The 26,008-nt window shown below is 41.8% G+C and overlaps 1 protein-coding gene across 1 annotated transcript in view; it reads right to left on the bottom strand.

Moving 5' to 3' along the window:
• PRICKLE1 (prickle planar cell polarity protein 1) overlaps nucleotides 1-17,477 on the bottom strand; it is a 65,807-nt gene extending 48,330 nt beyond the window's left edge. The window contains exon 1 of the mRNA XM_041399080.1: nucleotides 17,273-17,477. The gene's annotated coding sequence lies outside the window, so the exon portion shown is untranslated. The remainder of the gene's footprint in view (nucleotides 1-17,272) is intronic.
• Between the last annotated feature and the right edge of the window lie 8,531 nt (nucleotides 17,478-26,008).

Genomic DNA, 26,008 nt, shown 5'->3' with positions numbered 1-26,008 from the left:
CCCCCAGGTAGTGGCACAGAGCTATACTTTCTACACTAAGGATTTTCATTAAAGGAGTGGCTTTATGATGCAAAGAGGTGCTGTGTGGAGACAGCTACCAGCAGTACTCACTGATGAAATATCAGCCCTTCAGTGAACTTACTTGAGCTTCCAGAAAAAAACCAAAACCACCCTGCACTTGTTTTTCAGTGCATTTGGTCTTATTTCAAGAAATTGATTTGATATTTAGAAGCTTCAGTGAAGGGCACGAGCTGTCTACCTTTCAGAGGGATTTTTTTTAAGACTGAAGCAACACTGAACATTTATTTACTTCTCTAGGCTTTCCTTGAGCTAACAATCCTGCCCAATCTTAGCTTGCCCTGGTCACAGCACAAACATTGGACTATGGAATATCAACTTCAGACTGTTGCCTGTGATGTCAGTGTTTTGTATTCCTGTACTAGTCTTTACATGCCAGGGTATAGACAGCATCTATCCACAAGCTGAACATGTTACCTAGTCAATAGAAGCTTCCTAAAATTTACACCAGAAGACTTAAACAAAAATCCCACAGGACCAGAGACTGTCATCCCCTGAAGGCATGTGTCATGATGCCAGACATGATTAGATGTGATAAGAAAAGAATTTAGAAAACACTAAGGATCATGTACAGGAAGCAGCTTCAGGGTTATGCCTTATCAACCCAATCTACTTCTAGCTTTGTAATTAATAAGAAATGGTCAGTCAGATAAAACACACAGGTAGTTCTTGCAGTAAGACTTACATATCTCAAGTTCCAAATAGAAGTATCTCTACTTTTAAATGCAAAGCATTGTTATTAAGAAACCTTAGTCATTATAAGAACAAAACAGCTGTTAAAAAAGAGCTAGTTCCATTTCTCCCTTGTTCTGAAGATCTTTACTGACAAATAAATATTGTTGAAGGGTAAATTGCTAGCTAGTTGTTATTCACAACCTTGTGGTGTAAAATATGGGTAACTTTGATCCTTGAAGTCAGTTTCTAGCACAGGTTGCTGAAGACCAAGAGAATTACAAGCATCGAATCCTGAAGGGCTTCAACTGCAGCTGATGCTCAAAAGCATCTCAGATGCCACTACATTGTTTCTATTCTGCTTCAGTACATTTAAAAAAGTTATTCTTTGTAAACACATCATTGAGGCTGTGCATTTACCTCATGAAAACTGGAAGCTAATGCAACAACATCCACAGATTTGCGACTTGGTTCTTTTCCAAAGCAGTATTGCAGCACAGAACTTTTCCATGGCAATTTTCATGCCTCATCATCACACATTAAAACTAGCACCAGGGCTGGGCAATGCTTCACTCAAAGAAAGCTGCTGTTTAGGACCCCTTCCATTTTGTAGAAGTACAGAGGAGTCAGCCACTTTTACTGTTCAACTAGGGGTTGTTTTGACTTACTTACCCTTCACCAGTGGGTAAGAAGTAGTTCCCAGACTTTTCTCATTTGTACGTATTCCATATCAGTATGTCCTCTGATTCAGAAATGTACTTTTAAGAGTCTTTCATTACATGTTGATTTTCAATCCATTTTAACACTGTATAAGAGGTTCAGCACCACAGGTCTAACTCCATGTCACCCAGTGGCCAAGCTACATCCTGGGTAATGCACATTTCATAGTAATTCTTCCTTCCACGTATTATGCTTTTGGCCAGTCCAGCGGCAAGTAGCAAGTAGTAATCTGCTCAAACCCAAGAGGAGAACAGCAATAAAAGGAACCTCACAGGAGGCTCATTTTTTCCAATATGAGAGGGGAACATCATGTTCCCATCAACAGCTTACCCCTGTAACAAACTGAAAAGCAGGTGTGAACATTGGAAGACGTCTAGAGATGTACAATTAAAACCTGACAATTTTTTGTGCAATTACAGCTCCTAGGACAGAGAAGACAGTAGCATCACATATAAACAGCTGTATTTATAATCTGTATATAAATTGAATACGCCAGTAACTGGGAGGAAAGACCATGGAAGAGAAAGGCAGAAGGAAGACAGGAAGACTCCTTAAGGAGGTTAAACTGCTGCCACACACAAATATCCTGTTAAACACTGATAAAGTGTTTGTGTGCCATGTGGGAGAATGCTAATTGTTTACAGGTATCAGAGCTGAAGGATTTGGATGATTACCAGGAAGCAGTGCTGAGAAAGTCCATTGTACAATTAAGTAATGAATTGCTGAACAAGGCTTTTTCATTTAAATTGATCCTGCTAGTTCCTAACACAATTATTTACCACCAAGGGCTTCCTTTCCCAAGACTGGAATCAAGGAATCAAAAAAAGAAAAAAACCCCACCAAAAATCCAAACCCACCACTCCTGAAAGAATGTTTTCTTTCTCCTGTGGGAAGACGGGTACAAAGGAGACAGGTCTTGTTTGTTGTAACACTAATCAGTATTTGTAGAAGATTAGAGGGGAAAAAAGGCAAAAAAAGCCTTCTGGTCTATTTGAGAATGGCTTCAACACCTGCCATTCAGGTGATTCACTATTAGCACCTCTGTTTCATAGCCCCATCAGAAAGTCTATAAAGCTACAAACATTTCATGTTAACAGGATAATGCTTACAAGGATTTAGCTGAAAACTCTCAAACCACATGCCTAAAATTTTGAGAAACCACCATCTTATTTTTAAAGACTATTTTGGTCAAGTTGGCCAGATGCCCAAGCTCTGCAGTGCCAGAAATTTCTCCCCCTTTCTTTTCTGCAGAAAATTTTCTCAATACTGAATATTCCATCCATTCTTCTGCTGTTAGACCAACTTAACTGAGGTGGAGGGGCTCACCACACACACAGCTCAGGGTGCTTGACAGCTTTGATCCACAAATCTGGCTGCAGGCTGCACAGGCTATCAGCTTTTCTTGTTTTCTTGTTTGCCAGGTGAGTCACATCCCTTCCTTATTTGAGGGTCACCCTGCATCCATGGACAGATATGGACACTGCTGTTAGAAGGCCCAGTCCATCTGACATCTCAGCGACCTCCTGAGGTCATCTGAAGTCTGAGTGACCTCCTAAGGTCATTAGTAGGATGTGGTGACAGTCACAGCCTGCACCCCAAGCAGGATTACTCTGCAGACTTGAATTTAGCACCTGCCCATCCTTCCTTCAAAAGGAGAACCAACAGTTACTGACCCCAGATGGCCTCCTCACAATTAATAAGAAAATACATTTCTCCTTCAGTCTCAGGCAGGCCTATCTCACTCCTGCACCTTTGGGACAGGCTCACTTCAGTGCAAAAGCTCCCCAGGAATGAGGCTGATAAGGAAGCGCTCCTTTGGCTATTCAGCAGAGCCCATTTCTTCCTACCTCTTCTGCCTCTGGGCCTGGTTAAACTAGTTTGGGCAGCTTACCAGGGGCCTAGAGAACCACATCAAAGTGCTTGGATTTCTTCTGTTGTCTGGTGTTGGTGGAGTGGCTGTGAGAAGGCTCCTGCCTCCACCTACGTGCTCGGACCATTTGCACACTTATGGAGCTGCACCACACATCCTTGTCCTGCCAGAGGCTCTTCTGGGGACAGAAAACTGGGTGAGGAAGAGCTCACTCTCCAAGCACGGAGTGCCACAGCCCGATGGGCTCCTGCCCTACCCTCCAGCCAGTTGGGGGGGGACCAGGGGCGCTACATCCCTGCTCTCCAGCTCTACCTGGAAAGGCATGTCCACCTCCTCCTGACAGAAAACATGAAGCAAGATGTCACGCCAAAAGATGAACATCCATGCAGATCTTTTAGCATATGGGCTGGGACCTTCGGGCTTGCTCCTTTCTCCTTTGGGTTTCGATATCATTTTGAACACTGGCAAAATAACATAGACAAAGCAAGCAGAGGGACAGAAAAAATAGTCAGTTCTCTGGGTTTTCTGCATGGACAGGTTGCTCTCTGTCCTTCAAAACCATTTAAACTTCACTCATATAAAGCAATTTGAGAGAAATTCAAAAGCTTTGCTTTTGATGTCACTGCGAACCAGCCCTTGAAATAGTTTCAGCCTTGAAAACACAGCTAGGCAGCTGCGCTCCCAGCGCCACAAGCACAGACAGAAAAGCACGAGCGATCTCCATCCCTCCACCCGCAACGCTGCTTAACATCATCTCCCGGGATCAGCCGGCACGGGATCAGCACGGAGCCGGCGCACGGGATTCACCCGGGATCGGCCCTGGGCCGGCGCACTGATTCACCCGGGATCGGCCCCGGGCCGCGCAGGGGATTCAGCCGGGATCGGCCCCGGGCCGCGCAGGGGATTCAGCCGGGATCGGCCCCGGGATTCAGCCGGCGCGCTGATTGAGCCGGGCCGACGCAAGGGCGCCATCTGGCGGGCGCGGGCGGGGCCCAGCCGTGCGCCGGTGCCGCCCCGCGCTGAGGGAACGCCCGGGAGGGAAGGGCTGAGACCCGGAGACACCTTCACAGGATGGAGGCGTGGGTCTGGGCAAACCTCATGAAGTTCCACAAGGCCAAGTGCAAGGTCCTGGGATAGGGAAATCCCAAGCACGAGTACGGGGCTGTACAGAGAAAGGACTGAGAGCAGGCCTGAAGAGGTCTTGGGTGTGTTGAGAAGCTCAGCATGACCTGGCAATGGGCATTTGCAGCTCAGAAAGCCAAATGTGTCCTGGGCTGCAGGAAAACAGCGTGGGCAGCAGGCTGAGGGAGGGGATTCTGCCCCTCTACACCACTCTGGTGAGACCCACCTGGAATGCTGCATCCCACTCTGGGGTCTCCAGCACCAGAAGGATATGGACATATTGGAGAGAGGCCAGAGGAAGACCAGGAAGGTGAGAAGACTGGAGCACCTCTTCTATAAAGACAGGCTGACAGGGGTTGTTCAGCCTGGAACAGAGAAGCCTGGAGGGAAACCTTATAGCAGCTTTCCAGTGCCTACAAGAAAGCTGGAAGGGACTTTCTACAAGGGCATGCAGTGATAGGACAAGGGGTATTGGATTTGTAATGAACAAGGGTATCTTTGGATTATGTATTAGAAGAAAGCCATTATTGTGAAGTTAGTGAGACACCAGAACAAGTTGTCCAGAAAAGCTGTGGATGCCTCATCCCCAGAAGTGTTCCAGGCCTGGTTGGAGGGGCCTTTGAGCAACTGGTGTAGTGGGAGATGTCCCTGCACCAAGGCAGGGGGTTGGAACTAGATGATTTTTAAGGTCCCTCCCAACCCAAACCATTCTGTGACAATTCAGCAACTTTTTGTTCAGCTCTACATTAGGCCATCATCACAAGTCACACCAACTCCATGGCTGCAACTCCATTGCACCTCTCCCTGGCAAGGAGATAACAGCCCATGGCCTTTTTCCCACCAGAACTGCGAGGCCCACGCTGGACATTAATAGCAGCCAGAGCCCTGAACCCAACAGCTGAGCCTTCCATAGCCCAGCAGTTAACTAGTACATCTGCTGCCATCTTTGAGCCTGTACTTGGCGTTTGACCAGCCTTGGCTGCTACCCTCCCAGCTGCAACACCCTTCTTTTCCTTGGAATCACCAGCTGCAAGAGGGGCAAGGCAGGCACTGTCACACCAGTCTGGTTTTCTTTGCAGAACCAGAAGTAGAACCTAAGCCCCATATTTTAGCGTTTAAGTGAAAATGCCCAGGACTGTACATTAATTCCCTATAAGTTTCATCATATGTTTTCACGGTGACTTTTCTCAAGCATTTTTCCTGCAGAAAGCTGTCACAGCACTGACTTGATAACCACTACACCTCAGGCTGGTATGCTCTGCCCTCCATGCTGATAAAGCCCCTTTCAGTGTTCACCTAGCAGTTACACACACATTTCAGCTTTGGAGATGGGGATCTTATATAGGTGTGCCTGGTGTACATCCATGGTGGTACAGGTGCAGCATGTGCATGCACGATCAGGTGTTTTTCAAAATGTTTCTTAAGGACAAAATTCATAGCTGTACCAAGCTGTGTGCATACTGGGGTCAAATTTAGACTAAGTGTTGCAGCATGTCCTCCTGATATTTACTTTGTTTCATAAGGTATTACAGGCTAATTTGAAAGTGAGAGCTGGAACTGTTCCATGGGAAAGAAAACTGAGGCTACCAGAATGCTGCTAAGGCACCAGTGTTACAAAACTGTCTTTAAATAGTACTTTTGGAAAGATGTCAAGAAATATATATTTTCTATGCAGCCTTCCACTGCATACCAATTTTCAGTCATTTTTACTTTCCTTAAACAGGACACAGATAAAAATTCAGAGTCTGCTGGCATTAAAGTATTGCTTTACTTCCCCACCACACACACTTTTTTCCTTAACACATGAATATTCCTAAAGAGCATTAAACACTTTATTATTGTGTATATAATGACATGGACCTGTCACTGAATAGATGGATTAATCTACTCAGACTTCTGATCCCATACATTTTTGTTTTCTGCCACAAAAGACATGGGTGCCAAGCATCCACCTGAGGCCTTTTGTCAGAGAGCTTCTCTGCGAAAAAAGATAACTTTTAAAGATGGCTGGAATAGGTAGTGAACTACACAGTAGTCATAGCTTTTAGCATACTTACATACAAATCAAGACTGCAAGTAAATGGCTCTGGAATTATTGACAAGAAGGACTGATTTTTAATATTTACCCTGGGCTTATTGCTGCTTCCAGAACAGATTTCTGTCTTGCAGATGCATTGCACCAGCAACTCTATATTTTTGTGGTGACAACTCTCCAAAAATACTAATAAACAGATTCAAGCTGTGGATCCTCAAAACTATCTCCATTTCCTGAGAAATGGAGAAACATCACTAGTTTCACAACAGGCAGAAAGTTCTAAGTATCTTCAGAACCTTTACATCATCAATTTGATTACATGCTATTATCTTTGATTTGTTGTTAACCACCACAACTAATGACAGAGCCAGAAGTATGCCCTTCTATTCCCATTTCTTTTCCAATAGAAGCCACTTCATCCATAAACCTGATAAGGTGTATCATAAGATTTCAGTCTTTCTGCAAGTTTGCTGTATATACCAATCTGTGTTAAAGACTAATTTTCCTACAGAGTCTCACATTTTAACCACATCATCTTTTGTTTCCCTTGTACCAGAAATTACTTTTGTACACCAAACCTTATGCTTTCAAAATACTACCAAAAGTAGTTTCTGTTCCAGCCATGAACAGAACGCATGAACAGACATGCGTTGCAGTCTCCACAATTGTGACTTTCAGAAGAGCTTTAAAATGCCCCCCAAATGGTAAGACAGAATGAGTCTTAAAACCATAAGAATAAACATGAGTAAAGCCTGCCATCAGCAAGATGACCTGCACATCTCTGCACTTGGAAGGCTGTCAGTTCCCTACTTCACAGCAAGGATGGCTCTGTCTAACAAAGCTGAGAAGTACCCAGCTTCCAGCTAGGAAAAGCACATTGAATTGACAAGCATATGAATCCCTATCAAACACCTTTCTCTGCCCCCACCACTCCTCACATCAGATGTAGAAAAGCACCACTGCTCATGACCACAGCAGCAGTTCACACCGCTTCTTGGTCTCTACCATGCCACCTCACTGTCCGACAGCTACACTTCAAAAAAGCCATGGTTAAAGCTACAATGAACTCGCTATGATAAACCATTTTCCCTGTGGTAAGTCATGCAAAACCTATCAGAGACAAGGAATAATTCACTACTGGAATTAATAACTGTAGTCAAGGGGTCAGAAGCCAGTTCCACATCACTTCTGTGCCTGCACAGCCACACTGAATGTTGAGATCTGCATCACTCCAACCAGTGCAGCACAGCAAACTTCTGTGACATCTGCTGTCTTTGATACGTAAGGCCACCACATAACTAGCCAGGCAACCTCTTGACTTTTTGGGGGCTGGTGTACTAAAATGAAAGGGGAAAGCTCAGTGACTAAACAGGTATACACCACAGGGTTTTTATCCTCATAATAAAATTGGAGATAAAATTTAAGGGATATACTAAGTGTACTCCAGATTTAAAAGACTTTTTTTGTGGACACCCATGATTTGCTATTCAAGCAGAAAACAAAAATTCCAATACACCAATAAATTTACTCCAAGTCTGAATACATTACAAGAGCCAACTATTTCATGGGCATTTTTTAAACTATAGAAAGATGCAGTCAAAGCAATGTTTCAGTTAGGTAGAGAAGGTTGCATTAATTTCAAAAACTAAATAAAGTTGGAGTCTGTTGCACGGTTAATGAATGAGGTGACTGTTCTCAAAGATATCCACACATGTACAGATCACAGCTACCATGAACAGTTTTTACAGCACTGCTGTATAATCTCATTCAGTTATTTGACTACTGATGGTAATTAAGGACCATAATCCATTGCCAAAAAATAAACAAATGTGAACAACCACCAAAACTTGGGCAATAGAAAAAATAGTGTGTGGATATTCCAGGCTTCTTGCAAAGTACTTCACTGTTCACAGAAAATTTAAAGTTATTAAAAGTTCTTAAGCATGTACAAAATATAAGAATGGAGCTGAACACTTCACAAGCACAGAAAAAACAACAGTAACTGAGAAAGTATTGTTTATACAGAATTAGTATTTTGAACCAGGATAATGAGGAACAAGATTGACAGATTAGAACTACTGAAGCAAGAGAAACACCACGAAGTTTAAGTTGTAGAGATAGAGGCAATCCAGCCTTCTTTCCTTTGGGCCTGCACAGGAATACAGCTATACCTCAGACTTTTTGCAGGATCTGACTCTTGTAAGGTAAGTACCATACATATTACTTATTATGTACCAAAATAGACATAGTAGTATCAAGGTATTAAATTAAAGACATGTGCATCCTGATTAGGGGTACTAGCTGTGATGTATTATATATGAAAATGAAACATTATGTACAAAAAGTAACAAGCATAGTAACTGATATCTACAAACTAAAGTCACAGTGGCACATTGAATAATTTTAGGTTAACCAGACTCACTTAAAAATAGAAACCAGAGGCTGGGCTCTTCTCTCACCCCATTTTACATGTCTTTACGTCCATTGATTTCAAGTGGAGTTCTTCACAATTTATGCCATTGTGAGAGGAGAATCAAGCCTTGTGTGCTTGAAAGGAAACAGCAGACATGTTTCCCACCAGAGTGCAGGGGGAGATTTTAAAAAAACATAAGTATATGAACTGTGAAACCAATAGAGTACACAAGCAAAGGCAGGCAAAGAGGCTCTAGCTGGCGGATGGGAAGAAGAGAACTTGCAGCTTACCCAGAGGTTGTTTGTCTTTTTTTTTTTTTAAGACTTGGGACTGATATTAGTAAGCCAGAAGCCCAGTCAGTAAACAGGCTTCTAAAAAAATGTTTAGAGAGAATTGTTGCATTTTTTTTTTCAGACAGATATAATTGATTTGTATTTTCCTACAGTTATTCTATAAAATGAGGAGCACACCATTTTGTCTGTGGAAGACATGGACTTTCCATCCCTAGAAAGTGGAGATCTGACCTATTTCCATCACCAGAAACAGTGCCCAATGATCATTTATACCCAAGCCCAAGCAGACGATCTTCCAAAACTCTTCAGGATCATCTACACAACTAATATTACAGTTGTTAGAAAGAGTAACACTTCAGACTAGAATTCAAGTCAGACAAAGTCCTATATATGATGTAGGTGACAAAATCACTTAATGGTTTGGAGATATAGCAGAACAGAAGCTACAGCTTTATAGTAGATTTTTTTAGGCTTTTTTTTTCTTTTTTTTCTTGGTAGCAGCATGTGGTTAGGAAGCTCCTCTTTCACCACCCCACTGTGCACAAACATAATCCTTGTACTGTTCTGTACTGATTGGGCTGATTTGGGGAAGCTCACTTAAAACAAAGAAGCAGGAAAATGCCTAAATATTTTCAAACTATCTCTATCTCCACTTGAAGTATGCATGCACAACTATGTGACAGTGCAAGGGAAACAGCTTGAGTATTTTACAGAGGGAATACAGACTTAATTCATTGTTTTATATACCATAGAAATGCAAGATTGAAGTAATTAATATTTATTCAGAGTCCAGCACTTTGAGAATATTACTGTAACTGTTTGGAAATGCTTTTTCCCAAATTTCACTCATGTGCACAACCCGTTACACCTCACAGCAGATTTTAAGTCATCTTCCAGAACTCCAGCAGTATATGTGCCAACAGTTTCTTTTTAAAAACAAGTCTATATTATCTACTCAAAATTGCATTAGATATCAGCTGTTTTAGCACACAACAAAGCAGGATGAAGGTAAATGCAGAGAATTGCACAAAGGAGGATGACGTCTACCTGCAGAAAAAAATGTTGCATAATTGAAGGTGTACCTGCTGATCTTCATGAGACATGTTCTTTCAAAGCACAAGCCTCCTTCCAGAGGCCCTCAGAAGTGAACAAATACATGTCCTTGAATACCCAGCTTTGTTTTGTACCTAGCATTTAGGTGTTGAACACTGACTTATGCATCAAAGTTTAAAAAAACCAAAACCAAACCTTAAATGAACACGAGCCTGGTATCACCCCAGTTCCTAGAATAAATCCACCAAGCATATCTTTGTGAAAGAGCTATCATATTGTCATTACCTCTTGATAGCATCAGCTCCAGGTTAATAAGACATCCACTGATAGGTAAGAAATGTTTATGAACAGCCACAGCACAATAAAAGACAGGGAGACATTAAAAAACCAATCTTCCAAAATTACAGCCTAAAAGGTCGCAGATTGAGAACTAGACAATAGAGCTCTGAGTGTTGGGGGACATTTTGCAAAGAAATCTGAAAAACAATAAATCTGCAGCAATGAAGCAGGTGCCTGTTTGTCACTATGGTCACTTCAGTTCAATCAAATAAATGCAATAGATGTTCAATTTCAGTATATTAACAGCTACTCTAAAAACATATAAGCTGTTCCTGCAGGAAATCAACAGTTTTATGTAACTGGGAAATCATATATTGAGAACAAAATGGGTTATTAGCCTAGACCACAGAACTTCAGCTTCACACCATGTGAAACCCCCAGCGAATACTGTCCAAGCAGATGGGCTGTATGAAAGGCTGGGTGTAAAGCTTGACATTTACTGGGTTCACAAACAGCTAAAGAAACCATCGAGCTCAGTAATCTCCTCTGCAGCATCCTTTGCTGAGAGTGCTTCTACAGCTTTTTGGCAGCTCATGGTTGAGCACAACAGCAATAGAGGCATCCCTCTTACCCTGCAGACATTCTCTCCAGACTTACTCTGGTACACTGCTTCCTTCCCCAGGGCCTCCCAAGGAGAGGCCAATACCCTGTATAAGGGGACCCACACTCTGGAATTTCTCTGTGGAGAGCTGCTGTAACACAGCTGCTTGGGTTTTTTTTAGGGAGTCACAGTTCTCCTGAATACTACTGGTACCTCCCAGCAGATACCTGCTGAAATCCAAACCTACACCGAGCTGCTAAGAGAACAGAACAAAGCTGTATCCTGGGTAAACAACATCCTCATGAGGGTGGAAGTTTTTTGGTACCTCATAACAGATGAGAGCCTGGTCTGCTTTCTACATGTTTGGCAGTACTCTAAGACATTCGCTGGCTATTGGCCTGCCAAGCTGTTTAGGCTTGTAAGTTTCTCTACACTTGCTTTATACTATTAATTTTATTAAATATAAACATATCCTTTGTATATGTTTTTCTCATATTCCATATGTACAGAATGAGCTAATTTCAGCCCAAGGATGAATGAAAACTCAATATTTACCACACAGATTCACTATGCGTTGCAAACAAGACTGGAAAAATGCCCTCTCACAATGAAGTTATCCATACCATCTTTCTGATGAGCAAAGCATGAGGAAACAGTTCAAAGCTCTTGGAAAGCCATATGTATACTTTTACAAAAGACATCTGCAATTCACCAGTGAGGTCCTAGACCCAGCATAATTTATTTAGCAGTTTGTATATAGAGATGCAAATATTCAAGGTTCAGACATTTCTTTAGCGCCTCCATAAAATTCATTTTAAAGTATATAAATATTTCTACTTTTAATAGTCATCTCTGCATGTGAAGCTTTAATTTTTATATGAAAATACCAATTCCTGCAAAAAGTCTGAAATAAAGCAAAAATATATTAATCCTGAAGTATGCACACAAACACATGCAATTTCTTTACATAAACAGTTCTGAACTTCTGGGTGATTAACAGTTCATTACAAAAAGAGATCCTTAAAAACTATCTTCACTAATCACGCACTAATTTTTAACACACTTGAAAACAAGTCAGGTTTTACTGCTGTTAGACAAGTTGATCCACACCTGAAAGCACAAGGTGGCTTTCAATTTCTGCCGTGGTTATTGTGTGTCTCTGCTGCTACCAAAATGGGCCATGGGTGAGGGCAGTGTCCGCCAAGCCCAAGCGCACAACGGGTTGAGCGAGAGCGCCTGGGTGTCCCGGCAGAGCCTCCTGCTGAGCCAGCACCACCGCTGTCACAGGAGCGCACTTGGCCAATGTACGAGATCAGGGACAGCAAAACGGGTAAAGCTGAACTATTACAGCGCCTGTCTCAGAGGTGGCTTACATGGCTCCAGCAGGGATCACAGGAATACAGGAGGAGTGTGTGCTTTGAGGAATTTTGAGGCACTTGTCTAGATACATTTAAAGATTTGGAGACGAGTCTTTTATATCAGTCTTTTTAAGACTAGTGAGAGAAGATGCAGCTTCCCTACAGAACAAGAGGGTGCAGTCCTGCCATGCAGCACGATCCAAGACCTACACTATTATATTTGTAACTGCATACATGTTCTTATTTTCTTCCTTAAACACTCAAACACATTCAGAAATTTAGATGTTTGGACAAGGAAGACTCTCAAAGAAAATTTAAGGGACTAACATCACCCTGCTTAAAAAAAAAATCTGTAAGTTTTATTATATGCATCATGATACTGACATGCAGATTTTTAATCATGCCAGTTGCAATTATACAAATCAGTGTTCCAATCCACAGAGAAGTCTGTTTTCATATACACCACATTAACACAGACATTAGACAGGATCTGGCATGCTGCCGACAGAGAAGCTAGTTCTGGAATCATGCAATATTAAGTCTGGGGTTACTTGATGCAAGATTAGAAGGCAACAAGCTCAAAAAGGTGGTTATAAAAACATCACAGGAAATGAAATTATTTTGTTTATTATTATTAAAGGCAAGCAATTATATTTCAGTATTTGGAATGCAGCTAAAAATGCTTTTTTGGCATGCAACCACTCCACAAAACTAATATTGAGTGTAACTGGGAACATTTAAAAAAATTCTTACTAAAGTCAAGGATGGTAATTGCAAATTGCAGAATCGGTCCTTAGATAAAAGGGGGGAAACTGAATGAAACTTATTCTGTTACAGATACAAACCTACAAGCACACTCCATAATACTCTTACATCTTAAAGAGGGGACAGAGGGGAAGAGAAAGAAAATGAAGGAGAGAAGTACACAAGACAGAACAGCAAGAGCTATCAGGTGCTATAAATCAATGTTTCAAACACAGACCTTAGACAGGACTACACAACTTTGGTACAGAACAACTGAAATAACACAGTTCTGGCATTTGTTGATGTGTAATCCACTGGAAAGGAAAGGTCTACCTGAAAGACTGTCTACCCCAGGTTTACTAGCTGGCAAAACATTGGGCTTGATAGGTTCATAATGATCTTGAAAAGCAACTCACCAACCTTATGGCTATATTTAAGAACTTTTAAGAAGCCTTCCAGGCAGGGTTCCAAGAAAAGGTAAACTAGCAAAAAGCTGTCATTTACAGACCTTTTAAAAATATTAAAAATGTTTATGTTGGCTCTTACCTCTTGTATATGAGCACTTCACTCATTTTGTACATTTAAAAAAACCTCCTTGTACAAGAATATGCTTGAGGAATATTATCAGTTTGTGCTGAGAAGCCAAATGCTCTTTTAGTTCTGCTAAAAATGTATAATGTATTTTGTGAATATTATAAATAAGTAAAATACAAAGAGGAAGAGTTGTAGCAGACCACCTGTGAAATTTTCTTCAGTAGCTGGAAATATCCTTTGTCAATAAACCAGCAGCCAAAGCACTGTTTCTGAAAAAAAGCATTTAATTTTGGCAAACTGATCTGGTAGTCTATCTGGGAATTTCTGCCAGAAATGCCACGACTTCAGTGTTCAATTACTTGAAAAACATGTTTCTTCCCATCATTCTTCAGCCATAAGGTGGGAGGAGGAAAAGATGAGCAATAGCTGTGCTGTGTCCTTCCAAGCTGGTTCTTCCCATTATACAACTCCTAATCCAAACAATTTAAGCACACAAGTAAAAGCTACTCATTTTTGTAAACATTTCCAGGAGCAGGACCTAAGCTTGCATGGCTTACACCAAGCATATACTAATGGCTAGAGCTAACCTCAAGTTTACTTCTATTTAAACAGCATAAGCAAAAACCAGTGCTGGCGAAACTGACGTTTAAGCCTTAATACAAGGGGTAAACTGAATATTGATATAAACCACTTGGTGACTAGGGAACCACCTCAATCCAGCATTCTTAGTGCAATATTGTATCATGCAACAGTTTTCCCAGAAATACAAGTGACCTTTCTCAATATTTAAAAAATAAAAAGTAATGTTGCAGAGCATGCTTTTATACCCCAGCAGCAGGGATCTCTTTACTTTAGGGTAACGTAGTCACAGAAAACAGTAACAAAACCCAGCTTGTTTGTTTGTTTTAAATGAAATTCATCACTGCACATACAATTAATTCTGGAATGCATAAGACATAGCACCCAAGCAAATAGAGGCTTTCAATTTAAGAGCAACTTTCAGTCTGCCCTGTTAGAAGCTGTGTACAGCAGTAATTGACAACGTATTTATTACGCAAGATTCATACGACAAAGGGGAAGGACTTTTAGGCTACGATACAAAGGCTTTCAGCATTAGAAAGGGTCAAACCAATCTGCAAAAGCATAATATGAAGCAAAGTAAATTACTCTGTAAAATGCAGACATTCATTAGCATAGAAAAGTTTCACAGGAAAACAATGGCAAAGTAAAACACATCCTATTTTCATATGCTAATTAATTAAATATGCCAAATGCATTTAATCTCTTATTATAACCATAGGGGGAGACAGACCAAACTCCTGAAGTTCCAAAAAGCCAGGTCATTAGTGTGCCAAGTCATTCTTCAGATCTTCTCCTTATACACAAATTTACATTCCCAACTCGTAACATATGTAAGTAAAACTTGACTACCCCTCCCACCCCCTCCATTTCTCCTTCTTTGGAAGGCACTTGCTTTCTCATGCTCCTGTATTTTAAAGTCTTATTAAAAGCTAGAAATAACTCATTTGCTATGGAAAAAAACCAAACCCTAAAAGCACAGAAGCCATTTTGCCAAAGGTCTGAGTTAAACACTGCAGACCCTCCAACACATAGAATAATCTAGATGAAAATGAGATTAATAACATTCTTGCACATATGCACGAAAATCCACACATAGTTTGTAGTCTTTAAGTTCAGATGACATTTCTAGCCATTTCTTGCCTTTCCAAACAAGAAAGGGATTCTTATGTTTACGTAAGTTTCTCCTTGCTTAATAAATCTTAAATTGAAACAGATTTTTTTAAAACAATTACCTTTTTCAGAGTTATCATACTACAGGATATTAGGAAAACCCAGACTCTCCTGTTGCTTTTACCCACATCTGACTCCAATCTTAATAGTTTAGCTATTAACCCTGTAAGGTCCTTACACACACACCTTGCCCAGCTGATGTTAAAATTTTTATATGACTGATCTGGGCTTACTCATTACAAGACCTTTTGTTGTACAGAAAGAGAGCAGCTCCATGGACCTTGATTTACAGGACACAATTAACTGTGCTGTTGGCAGAACTGCACCAACCCTGCTCATCCGGGGCTCTGCAGGCAGAAATGAAAGGATCTGTCACTGCACCAGAGTAACGGCTCTCTCCATCTCCTTTCCTTTCCACTCGCAGTCCAAGCTCATTCTGATCTACTCATGTCTTGGGATGAAAGCCTAGCCACTGTGATATACCTGTCTTGCAAAGAAATAATACAAATTACCTTAATTCCCCCTAGAAATAGTAAGAACTACAGGTAAAGGGGAAAAAACCCCATCCTACTAGAAAAATCTCAGTACTTACTGTAGAGTTTGCCGTGCAAAACATGTAGTTTAAAGATCTCAGTTACCAGCTAAACAATGATCACAGGGAATTTCGCAACAATAACGCTAGTAATTTATTTCTGCCTTTTTTTAGGTTTTAGCGTGTTGGGAATATGCATCGTTAACCATTAAATGTCGCTGTATAAACATTTCTCAGAGAGCCTGTAAAATACCCCCCGCTGCGTTTCCTCGCCCTCCAGATGACAGCACTTGGAAACAGCGGTACTGGGGTGCTTTATGTGGCCCCCCGGGCCACCCCCGCTGGGGTATAGCGAGGCAGTCCTGTCAAAGGCCAGACCCAGCCGCCGCGGGCTCGGACCACAGCGAAGGCGTCTGGTCCGAGCCCAGCCCAGCCGACTGATAAGTGGTGGCTGCTGGAGTTTGAAATCCCGCAGCGGGCACAAATGTTCTGGGAGAAGGGGCTCGCGGACGATCCATCGCCCTTCCAGAGCTCTCTTCACTAAGAACGGAAAGCACAAACACATATTTGAGGTCCGCGGCTGCAGGGGTGGGTGTGGGGACCACCCCCCAGTTAGAGCGGACAGCGCGGAAGACGCCGCGGGGATGGCAGACCGAGCTTTCCACCTCGCCAGGGTCCCCGCAGAGGCAGGAGAGCGCCCAGAGGCGGACGCTTCGCTCAGGATAAGGGAGAGGGCGGAGGCTGCCTGGAAGGGGCCAGTTGCCACGCACTGACAGGCAACAGCTGAGCTCCCACATCTGGACCGTCACCCAGACCGGCGACCGCGGCGCGCCGCTCTCTCCGCCGGGCGCACCGAGCCGGCACGGCGGCGGCGCCGCGACACCTTGCCCCGAGAGCGGCCGCGGGGCTCGGCGGGACACCCTGCGCTCCCCAGCGCTTCCCCCGCTCTCCCGTCCCCGCAGCCCCGTCCGACAACTCCGCGCAGGACGGCGCGGCGCCAGCGGCGCTGACGAGCGCCGGCTCCGGCTCGGGCGGCTCCTCACCGGCGCGCCCGGGCGATGCCAGCCCCGGACAGGGCGCAGAACCCCCGCCGCACCGCGGGAAGCGCTCCGCCGCCAGCGGCACGGTGCCAGCTGCGGAGGGCGCTCCGCCAAACCCGCCGGGCGCTCCGCCGCAGGCTGTCCGTCACTCGTCACCCCGGGGAGCCTCCACTTACCCTCCCCGCAGCGCGGCCGGACCACAGCGACGTATTCCCGGGAGGCGGTGTGGTCCGTCACACAGACGACGGGGGGAAGGCGGATACCCGGCTCTGTCCCACGGCGTCAGCGCCGGCGGGAGACACGCATCTCCGGCAGCGCCACGGAGGGACCGCCCGGAGCCACCTCAGCCACCCCGGCGCGACTGCCCGAGCCCCAGCGCGCTCCCCGCCCTAATGGGGCTCGGCCGCTCCGCGCCCGGGACGGCGCCGGCCGCGCTCCGCCTCGCCCATTGGGGGGCGCGGGGCGCGCGGCTGAACGCGTTCGGCAAGCACGGCGAGCGGGCGGCCACGGGCGGCTTCTGCGCTCCCTTCCCCTCGCTCAGACGGAGCTCTGAAGCCTGAAGCCGCCGGCTTTCATCCAGGGGGCGGGACGGGGAAAGTTAATGGAGAACTCCTCCCGCTGATCTGTGCAGAGGAGTGCACGGATGGAGCCCGTTCCAGCTGCGTTTGCGGCCCGCGGTGTTGGCTGTGGGCTGCGCACGGCCGTGGCTGCAGGCGGGCGCTGCTGCAGGGAAGGCGGTGCGGGCCCCTCGCCGCCCGAGGGGCTGGCGGGGCTGGGCGCGCCCCAAAGCAGGGCAGCCCCGGTCTCAGCACTAAGGAGACGGCAAAGCGAAGGCGGCCGGCATTAAAGGGACACTGAAGTAGCCAGGCACACGTATAAATCCCTTTCCTTTTGACGGTTCGGGCACTTTCGGTATCTGTTAAACTGCTGGAGTCTGCAGCGCTTGATCCTGTTGCTCGCATGTAACAACACTCTTTAAGGAACGTGGATTGAGCTCCTGGTTCTCTAGGGGTCTCAGTCTTTAAACCCTCAATGGAAACATCAAAGGATGAGTCACATGGCATTAACTCGACGGTGTATTTCTTCTATAGGTGCAAATTGGAAGGTGAGAATAATTTTGCCAGAGTGACTTCTAGGCAGTCACAAACGCTCCCCGCTTGGTGAAAAAAGTGTGTTTGGAGCCCCAAATTTTTTTTGTATAAAGCTGTGTCTCTGGCAGTGTCTCTCTTGATTCTTGAAACAAGGAATTACATGAGGAAATGAAAATGAGAATTTTCCCTTGCTGTTTTGAAGTAGATTTGGTTTTCCTCTGTTAACAGAATAAGTTTATCTATATTCCAATCTGGTCAAAATCATCTTTCTCCACCTGAAGAAATAAAAACCGACAGGAAACAACTTTAGACTACAGCTGTAGGCTACAACTTTGCTACAGTCAAAAGTGTTAAAACTACTTATCACCTTACAAGTTTCAGCTGCAATTCAAACCCTGGTGCTCTTTTAATTTTTCAATTTTCTAAGTGTTAATATTTCAATTCCTTTTAAATATTAACCAAGTCTGAAAATAAATATTTCCAAATTGCATCACTGAAGTTAAAAAAAAAAAAAAGAACAGATGATTGTACAGACAGGGAAAACCTCAGAAGAGTCAGCCTCTCTCACTCTTTCCATCAGAATGAATTTGTATTTCTCCTCCAATTTAAGAAAAAACACAGAGGATGAAGCAGGAGTGTGAAAAAAATATTGTAAAATATGGAATAAAATAATAACACTATATAATAATATTGTAAAATTAATTGTAAAGGTAATAGGGTGACAAAGATGGCAAAGGAGCCATCTGCTGCCTTAGAGCTGTTTGTCCCTTGTCTTGTGTTCTTCCCTGCCACCTATTCAAGCATTTCTCTATCACTTATCACAAAGATCTAAATACATTTAGGCTCTGCTGGCAGCACTGCATGATTTCTGTAATTTACTTCTTCCCACTTCATGTTCCAAAGACATAGGAAATAAGATTGCTTGGCTTTTAAATAACCTTGTCAAAGGTGTTTGAAGTCATATATTAGCAGATCTGAATCTGGAATGAAAGAATTTATGGCCAATGCACTCTTTTAAGTTGTATATCTGTTTATCTGATCCTCACAAGTGCCTCTAATTAAGCTATAAACTCCTAGTTTCTACTTAACCATATGGGAAGCCTGGGAAGTTTGCTACAGTAATGCAATTTACCCATTCTACAGCCATGTCTGCAATGCAAATCCAGCATGGCTGTTTAAAAAGTATTATAACCTGCTCTGTTTTTCACAGCATGGACAGAAATAGAGCATGTCCAAGTTACCAACTGTAATCCTGAAACAGTCCAGACAGTTTTCTCTGTGGACCTACCAGACTTTGTGTCCAAGAGAAAACACACCTACTATAAACAGCAGGAAAGATAAAAAATTACAACCTTCAAATGCAATTAGTAAGGAAGGGACAATAATATTTCCATCAATTTTTTATCTATTTTTTTGGGAGCTACTTGGCTATTTTGTGCTTTTGTTGCATTCTCTCCTCAGGCACTGTGCACAGGTTTTAATTGCATGTACTTTTCATTCACTTGAAGTGTGGATAATTTGAGGATGGGGTCTTGTCTGCCACTGAAGTAGGTTGCAAGAGGGTATAAGGAAAGCTTACACATAAAAAAGGCCCAGAATTACAATATATATTTGTCTATCTTAAACTTCTGTTAAATATTTAAAAAACATCTATGCAAGAAAAAAAATAAACTGCTGATGAGCAAGTTTAAAAGGGGCTTGAGTCTCACCTTTGCTACTGTAACATAGTAAAAACCCCAAATTCCATAAGACTTGCCCATTTAATGAAAAATGTTTTCTAAAATATGTTCTATATTTAGAATTTTTCTGCAGAAAGTATTGCTGACAGTTATCATTAATTTCATGTGAGGAATGCAGTTTTTGGCCCACTTTGCAGGAGGTTGAAATTTAAAAATGTGAAGTATGAGACGTTTTTCTGTGATTTTGAAGTAGGAGGAAAGTCTCTGTACAGATTCATACAGGTACCCTGGAAGGAAATGCCTAGAGCAATCCATCAGACTTTCTTTTCCAATCCTACCTCTTCCAGTGAATACTTTAAATATTTCTTATTATCTTTAAAGTATCCCATGTTTACATATGGAAACCGTGCATACAGAGTTGCAGCTGCAACTGCAGGTAAGCAAACAAGAGCAGCTCCTTGTGTACCAAACATGTAATCTAGCACTGATGCAGCTTTAAGGCTGGCCTGGAAGAGGTGGCTGGACCAGAGGACCCTCAGAGGTGTCTTCCAACCCTGATTCTGTGATCCAGAGCTGCTGGATTCAGCCAACACAGGTCTGACCATGTTGTCTGGTTACTTAAGCCAATTAAGTATGGGGAATTGACAAAGGCCGTGCCCAGAGATGGATAGTTTTAAGTGAAACATGGCAGTCTTTACACTGATTGTCAGTCATCCCATAGATGTCTGTGATGGGTTTACTGTGTATTAAAACAACATTTTTGTCAAACCTGGGACAAGATTTGAATTTTGTGCAAGGTCCTGTTTTGGGTTTTTTTCCTAAGGTTTTTTGCTTTTTTTCTAAGGTGTAGCATAGTCCAGCTTCATTTGGGGATTTTGGGAGAGAAACAGTGCTTTAATTTCTGATGTTTTCTATAACACTGGATTTTTACTTTCTCTTTTTATTACTTAGTCTTTCATCAGGAAGGGACTTCATAATGGATACAATGGCCATTCCTTTCCTATATGTGCCTCTAAGCAGCGGTAGGAATACCTCAGTTTCCCTGTTTGTATGCAGAGAATAAAACTGTCTTACACCACATGGGCCATATGAGGCTTAGTTAATCTTTATGCAGAGTTTTTCAGATATAAAGCTGTATGGGAGCACTTCAATTATTAATATTTACAAGACCAGCTTGTTAAAACTCTCCGTTAGGTGTTTTGGTGGTTTTGGGACACTTTCACTGGAATCAGGTAATGTGGACTGGCCAAAGCAATTAGGCACAAGCTTTCAAATGCTGGTTCTTATAAACCCAACTCTTTTCTTTGGCTTGTACCCAGCAATATGCTCTTTATCAATTGTATAGAATTGGGTTTTAAAAACCCCCAGTCTTAATAATGAGTTTTCAAACGACATTAAGAGGGTTGTTTTCCCCTTAACCTTGTCAGGTGTTCCACTTTTGTCTCCTGTATCTTCATGAACCTAAAAATCTACACCAAACCTTCCCTGAGTGCTGTATGGTTTTGCAGGGTAGTTGGAAACCTGGTCACTGGTGAGTCACAGCAGGGATAGAGTGAGGAGTACTATGAGTGCCATCACAATGTCCAGGTTTGATTTCTTTTCCCATGGAAACCTGGATGAAGCATGCAAGGAGGGAGGGATTTGCATCCTGCCACATGGTCAGGACAAAGCTGGAGTGCATGCTTGCATTTTGGAAAGGGAATGACTTCTTAGGCTTTCCAGTTCAATTATTGTTCCAGTTTACTGTAGCTCCTTTTTTGATTTATTTTTGCAATAGTCCTTCATTTTTGTATAAGATCCCTCCTGCTGATTTTTGTCTGTTTTGTTTGTCTTGGCCTTATCCTATGGCTCTATAACTTTTTCAGCTGCAGAGTCCTGCCTAATCTCTGTTTAAAAGTCAGCTGAATCCTTACATGGCCAGATAAAAAAACTTTTCTTATGGATTTCTTTCACAGGCACCTTCCCTGGATATTTAACTCTTCATGCTCTTCCTGGGCTAAACTGTTATCCTTTTATGAAGGCTTCATGCTCTGCCTTTGATCACAGACTATTCTATTAGTTCTTCTAGCCTAGTTATTTCCTGTGGACTAGGAAAAAAATGGACAGTTTCACTGAAATGAAAAAAAGCAGCATTTAGTTTATAATACATATAAGTAATGCCAGTCCTGTTTCAAGATCTGCTGCAGTGCCTTGCTCCCTTCTGCCAGAGCTGGAGTCAGTTCTGTGAGCTGCAGTGACACTTGGAGCAGCTCCTGGAAGACATCCCAACATTTCTGTAACTGTTCCAGCCATGGATCATTGTACTCTGCCTTCTGAGTGGTCTCAGATGAATCTGGTTGCATTCAAGAAACAATGGCAGAATTCCCTGCATTTCTCTAGTTCCAAAAGAACACTCAGAAACCCAGTGGTTCTTTGTATATCTGTTTCCCAGTCCCACCCATCTCCTACCTGCATGAGACTACAGTGGATTTTTCACAGCATCTTCCCCAAGAGCGTGTGGCCATTTCATTGCATGGAGGTGTTTCTGTTTGAACAGGAGGCACCAACAACCTTCTGTTGTCCTCCCTTTGAGAGATAAAATATCTTTGAGAGTTCATGTCTGATCCCCCATGCAGTAAGACACTTGATGATTAACCCTTTCTTAAGATTGATGCAGTTTTGGAAGTGATACACAGAAAAAACCCAAAACTGTTTCACAGAAGGCAATAAATACTATTTTAGATAAATAACAATAATTATTTTAAGTATCTTTTTGTTCTTAGTACATTCAATTTGCTTAAAAATGGCAATTTGGGAAGTCAGGGTGTTGGATGTTAGGGATAGTATACCACACTATTTGTCCTTTTCCTTCTCTGTAATGGCAAAAGTGTAAATCACAACCCTAACTTGATTAACTTTTGTTTCACTGTGTTGCGGTTTTAACATTATTTAAACATATTTTGTTATTTAACTATGCAGAGATCTTAATCTTTTACTTAAATGTAAATTGCAAAGTGCAATCGCTAAACAAATTGATTGAATACCATTGATTTTTCATCAAATAATTGTGGCAAATCTTATAATCAATTATTCATCATTCTTAGAGAAGAATAGATGACATGAAGAATAAGCTGTAATTAAGATAAAGCACTACTGGATTCTCTACTGATAATTTCTTTTGAAATTACAATTCTTGCAATTAAATCAAATTGAAATTAAAATGTGAGTAGCCTGATTGAGGCACTGAGTAATGATTGTACAAAAGTGTAATTTGAAAGAGCCTATTCATGTATGGGGACAGAGATGACATTTGATGCCTGAAATATTTTCTATTTTTCCCATGCATTACTTCTGTCTAATACAAGCATCATGTTCTTATTATAGATTTTAATTTCCTCCATTGTTATGTGACCAATGCAACAGTTACAAAACATAAAGCACATTCTTTAAAACAAATTAAACCTTTAATTCCTGTGCTAAATTTATCTTTAGCTTAGTTTGTGTTTTTCATTCTAAGCGCCAAAAACGAACATGGATTTGCTTTGCTGTAAGGATTTAGTTTTACAAGTCACATGGATTTTTAAATTTACTAGCTGATTTGTTATTTCCATGAAAAAAGGACCTGACTTGCTGGACATTTAAATCAATGGAAAGTACCCTTTTGTAACATACCTAGAAAAAGATTCTCCAAGAAACAATAAAAACCTCAGCATTAGTCTTAACCATAACCACTGTAAATGAAATAACTTGTCAGTCAGCTGGACTCAGATGAAGTGAAGTCTGACCTTGACAGCAGTCCCCAGCACATGTCAAAACTTTCTTCAAGTATTCAGGGCTTTTTGACAGTCATGCTAAAAGTGAAAAGAATTAGTCTTCCACCAAAAGAAATAAATTGGGAGGTCACTAATGTACCAGATTATTTTTGTTTTGCAAATTATAAGAGAAATACTTCAGAAGGATTGATACATTTGGGGGATATTTTAACTCCAGAGATGAACTGCTCCCTGGAAGTAATCACTATTCAGGCTATGTAAGTGAATGCAGCTATTAGCTGCAAATAATAACCTCACATGACATTGTTTTGATGGTGATAGGATGAGTGCAGTAATACACAGAGCACAAATATTTAGGTAGATGATTTGAAATTCATGTACTGGGAATGCACTTTCTGTTATGATTAGGACTATGGTTTAGAGATGAGCTGTCTCACAATTTTTAAGGTCTTTTTGCCTCAATGACATGCATTATAACAATCAGTTCAGAGCCATAAATGCAGAGTGTGCAGGTAACATACATGCACATGGACAAATGTATTCCATTGCCTAAATGGCCATTGGTTTGGAAAATGAAAAGGATAAACAGAATTCAATCAAATTTAAATAGCATTTTAGCTAGACCTGTGCAGTGAGGCAGAAATGGTAATGTCATCAGAACTATTTCTTTTCTCTCTCCTCTCTTTAAGACAAAATGCATTTTATTGTGTCTTTAGGTATCAACAAATCAATTATTTTCAAAATTTGTTGAAAGTTACTTTGGAAAATAACTGTGTGTGAAAAAACCAGACCTAAAACAAAATAAAAAAATCCTCAGATTTATATTATTGAAACCATGCAACAAATCTGCTTTCTGTGTTTTAAATGTATATCTTTTGAATTTGATGTTATTTATTCAAATGATTTGTATTCCTGCATATCAGGCAAAATGACATTATTTTTATTTACTCACTGGCTGAAGACACTATGCTGTTGGTGTGTATATTGACAAATGTAGGCTTCTGCTTCCTTTAGCAATTTAAAATTTTTTTGAAATGCATTTTTGGAAAACATTCGAGTTCTAAAACTTGGCAACATGGGAGTTCACAGAAACATAAAAGCCATGAGTAATTTACTCAAAGGATGCACTTTGGAGATGGGTAAGAGCCAGAAATCCAAGAGAAGGGAAAGAAAATAATGAGTGGGCAGCATTTCTGAAAATCAGAAATGTTTACAGAATTTGAATGCTTGTTTTCTTTGCCACAGTTTTTGATAATTAAGCACTGATCTATGTTTCAGTTTTCTTCTCTTCCATGGAGTGTCACAACACAATTTGCTATGGCCATGACAGCTCCCTTTAACACCAAGTTTCTCTATAGATCCAGTCACAGGGGACAGTTGCCAAATTTCTGTACTTTTTTCATTCTCCATCCTGTGAGGTTCATTGTGTATTAGTTGCCTTTCTGAGGCGTCAGCGATTAAGTAAGCTGAGGTACTGGATACAAAAAGGCATCCTTGTTCATTTGGAGGCATAATTTTCTCAGGCTCTGCCTATCTGTCTGTCAAGGTTGATGTGAAAATATGTCAAGCTACATGTTCTATCGGTTAAATATGCGTTATATTTCTTTGCTTGCCTCTTACATAGTTAAATGTGCTATAATGGGAACTCCAGAAAGCCAAAACAAAGAAGTCAGCAAGGCAGGATTTGGCAAACTCACACTGAATTACTTGGCCAGTTTTATGCTAATCGGGAAGAAAATTTCTCAGGACTGACTGTACTCTTCAGATTATAGAATCATAGCATGGTTTGGGTTGGAAGGAACTTCAAAGGCATCCAGTTCCACTCCTCCTACCATGGGCAGGGGCATGTCCCACTAGACCAGGTTACTCAATTCCCCATCTAACCTGGTCTTGAACACTTATAGGGATGGGCAACGTGTGTCTCACCACCCTCACTGTAAAAAATTTTTGCATGTGCTAACCTAAATTTCTCCTTTTTCAGTTTGAATCCAAAAGATTGTTTTGAGTTTCTCTGTAATACAGCATAATTTTATTCTGTACATTGTTTATTTGCATCAAAGGAAAGCTTTTGAGCCCATGTGCTTAAAATTGGGTAGAAGAAACACAGAATAAAAACCTTCTGTAAAATCTTTCATACATTTCCTTCATACTTAGAAAACAGTATTTTCTTGTTCCTGTTAGCTCAGATCCCTTTCATTCTTCTCATTGTACTAACATGAGAAATTTGCTCACTCACAAAGATACTTTATAAAGTCCCTATTCTTTGATTCAGTGGCTAAACTTGAAATGTAATCAGTAGGAAATGTGTCAGGATTAGTTAGTACTTGCCAAAGCTGTGTCAAACCATGGCAAAATCTCACTGACTCCTTGCTCATGATTTATCAAATGTA

This window comes from Onychostruthus taczanowskii, unplaced genomic scaffold (genome assembly GCF_017590055.1).
Source record: "Onychostruthus taczanowskii isolate IOZ18803 unplaced genomic scaffold, ASM1759005v1 scaffold153, whole genome shotgun sequence".
Taxonomy (NCBI): domain Eukaryota; kingdom Metazoa; phylum Chordata; class Aves; order Passeriformes; family Passeridae; genus Onychostruthus; species Onychostruthus taczanowskii.
This window is presented reverse-complemented; position numbering and strand designations above follow the sequence as displayed.